This window comes from Lactuca sativa, chromosome 7, assembly GCF_002870075.4.
Source record: "Lactuca sativa cultivar Salinas chromosome 7, Lsat_Salinas_v11, whole genome shotgun sequence".
Lineage (NCBI taxonomy): Eukaryota > Viridiplantae > Streptophyta > Magnoliopsida > Asterales > Asteraceae > Lactuca > Lactuca sativa.
The window spans coordinates 177,007,081-177,010,818 of record NC_056629.2 but is presented as its reverse complement, the minus strand read 5'-3'; positions in this window follow the sequence as shown (position 1 = coordinate 177,010,818).

Below are 3,738 nucleotides of genomic sequence, written 5' to 3'. Positions count from 1 at the left end.
TCGAAATTGTTCGAGAAAACGGAATCGATCTTTGAGATATGTTCCTGTCCGGAAGGAAGCAAAGTTAAATTTGCTGCATGCACCTTCGTGGACAAAGCCCTGGTGTGGTGGAATAACCATGTCAAGTCACTAACTCTAATAGTGGCTAATGTTATGGGCTGGGAAGCTCTTAAGGAGCTCATGATCGAAGAATACTTCCCGAGGGGCGAAGTTCAGAAACTTGAACAAGAACTCTGGAGCCTGACCATGAAGGGCTCCGACATAGTGGCCTATTGCCAAATTCAGCGACCTGGTGGAACTATGTCTGGGAATGGTCCCTACTGAGGGAAAGAAAGTTGAGAGGTATATTTGGGGGCTGGTGCCTCCATTTCAGGGGAATGTCTTAGCTTCAAACCCCATTACCTTCGATAGTGCCAAGCGATTGGCACAGCGGCTCATTGATCATGGAGTCCGCACCCCAAATACAACAACAACCCTGGCCATCCCAGAACCCTCCAAAGCCGTTGACAACAAGCGTAAGTTCTGGGATAACAAGAAAAAGAACGCGGCACAGAACTCTACCAAAAAGCAGCAGGTCATAGTCGTTCATCCTGCGATAACCCCTACTGTTACTGCGCCGATGAAGCAGTATGTTGGGAGCTTGCCAAAGTGCAACTAGTGCAACTTCCATCACAACGGACCCTGTCGAGAAATGCAGTGCACTAACTGCAATAGGAAAGGGCACACCGCTCGTTTCTGCAAAGCTACGACAAGGCCGATCAACCAAGTACACGGCGTTGGTGTGGGTCAGGCTTGCTACAGATGTGGTGAGGTGGGTCACTACAAATGGAACTGTGCGAAGGCAGGGAACGCTGGCGGAGTGGGAAGAGTTTTGGCTATAGGCCACGAGGAAGAGGTTGCCGACCCCATAGTGGTCACTGGTACGTTTCTCCTCGATAACTCATATGCATGCATACTGTTTGATAGTGGAGCGGAGAGGAGTTTCGTGAACCAAAAATTTGCTCACTTACTTAAGCAAAAATCACGTGCACTTAAAGAACTGTTCACTATAGAAATGGCTAACGGAAAGACTGAGAGCACTAGCTGTATATACATAGGATGTACTCTAACTCTAGATAGCCATTCATTTCCAATCGAACTCATGTCGGTCTCAATAAAAAGTTTCGACGTCATTATCGGCATGGATTGGTGGATTCTACATCATGCCGACATCATGTGTTATGAAAAGGTCGTTCGCCTTAATCTGTCATCTAGCAAAACTCTAGTTGTCTATGGCAACAAACCCGACACGAACCTTCATATCATCTCGAGTATTCAAGCCCATAAGTACTTGCGAAAGGAATGTCGCACATTCCTTGCTCATATTATCGATGTGAGCCAAGAGATGAAGGATATAAAGAACATTCAAGTGGTACGCGATTTTCCCGACATCTTTCCAGAAGAACTACCAGGATTACCTCCACAACGTCAAGTTGAGTTCAAAATCGACTTAGTTCTAGGGGCTACCCCAGTAGCCAAATCGCCCTATTGTCTAGCTCCAGCTGAGATGCAGGAACTATCCGGTCAACTTAACGAACTGCTCAGCAAAGGCTTTATTAGACAAAGTTTCTCACCCTGGGGAGCACCAGTCTTGTTCGTAAAGAAGAAAGAGGATCGTTTCGTATGTGCATCGACTATAGAGAACTAAACAAGCTTACCGTTAAAAATCGTTACCCTCTGCCTCGCATAGACGATTTGTTTGACCATCTGCAAGAACGAATTACTTTTCAAGGATAGATCTGAGATCCAGGTATCACCAGTTACGAGTGCTTGAGGAAGATGTTCCGAAGACAGCCTTCCGAACTTGTTATGGGCACTACGAATTTGTAGTGATGCCATTCGGATTGACTAGTGCGCCCGCAATATTCATGGACTTAATGAATAGGTTATGTCATCCTTACTTTGATCAGTTCGTCATTATATTCATTGATGACATACTTATCTACTCTCGTAGTAAAGAAGAGCAGAGTAAGCATCTACGTCAGACCTTAGAAACATTACGATCAGAAAAGCTCTACACGAAGTTCTCTAAATGCGAGTTTTGGATTCGAAGAGTAGAATTCTTGGGTCACGTTGTTAGTGAAGAGGGAATTCATGTGGACCCTTCCAAAATAAAGGCCATTGAGAACTGGTCAGCACCAAAGACGCCTACAAAAATTCACCAGTTTCTAGGCCTCGCTGGCCACTATCGTAGGTTCATTCAAAACTTCTCTAGGATCGCGAAACTGCTAACTACATTGACCCAGAAAGGCGTGGCCTTTGACTAGGAAGAGAAACAAGAGAAGGCGTTTCAAACGCTGAAGCGAGCCTTATGCACCGCACCGATACTATCCCTCCTAGAAGGGATAGAAGACTTCGTGGTTTATTGCGATGCATCCAACCAAGGACTCGGTTGTGTTCTCATGCAACGAGGTAAGGTCATCGCCTATGCCTCAGGATAGCTAAAGACACACGAGGTCAACTACACCACGCATGATCTTGAGTTAAGAGCAGTTGTTTTTGCTCTGAAGATCTGGAGACACACCTGTATGGTACAAAAATCACTATCTTTACATAACACAAAAGCCTCCAACATATATTCGATTAGAAGGAGCTCAATATGAGACAACAACGGTGGGTCGAGCTACTCAATGACTACGAATGCGAAATTCGTTATCATCCCGGTAAATCCTATGTAGTAGCTGACGCCCTAAGTTGGAAAGAATACTCTGATCGTAGAGTCAAATCGTTGACTATGACTATCCTTTCACACATGTCCACACAAATTAAAGAGGCTCAACTCGAAGCCTTAAAACCTGAAAATGTGGCGGGTGAATCCCTGAGAGGGATGGATAAGAACTTGGAAGTCAAGGGTGGCGGAGCCTTATATCTCATGGATCGGATCTGGATAACGAAACACGATGGTTTCAGAGACTTGGTCATGGAAGAAGCGCACAACACTCGATATTCCGTCCACCCAGGTTCAGATAAGATGTATCTGGATCTTAAAAATCTATACTGGTGGCCTAACATGAAAGCAAGGATTGCTACCTTTGTGAGTAAATGCCTTACTTGCGCCAAGGTTAAGGTCGAATACCAGAAAGCATATGGTTTACTTCAACAACCGGATATACCTGAATGGAAGTGGGAGCGGATCACAATGGAATTCATAACCAAATTGCCCAAGACAACGGGTGGTCTCGATACCATATGGGTGATCGTAGACAGGTTAACCAAGTCCGCACACTTCCTGCCTATCAAAGAAACGGACAAGATGGAGAAACTCACTAGAACCTACATTAGGGAAATCGTACGACCGCATGGTGTTCCCATATCCATTATCTCCGATAGAGATAGTAGATTCACTTCAAGGTTCTGGCAGTCGCTACAAAGTTCCCTAGGAACTAGGCTGGACATGAGTACATCCTACCATCCACAAACCGACGGAAAAAGTGAGAGGACTATTCAAACCTTGGAAGATATGTTGCGAGCCTGCGTGATTGACTTTGGAAAGGCATGGGATATTCATCTACCCCTTGTCGAGTTCTCCTACAATAATAGTTATCACACGAGCATAAAGGCTGCTCCATTTGAAGCCCTCTATGGCCGAAACTGCAGATCCCCTCTGTACTGGGCTTAGGTGGGTGACACCCAGTTAGCTAAAGGAAGCGTTCCTGACAACACTGATGTGCACAAAAGTACCCACTAATTTTAATATTT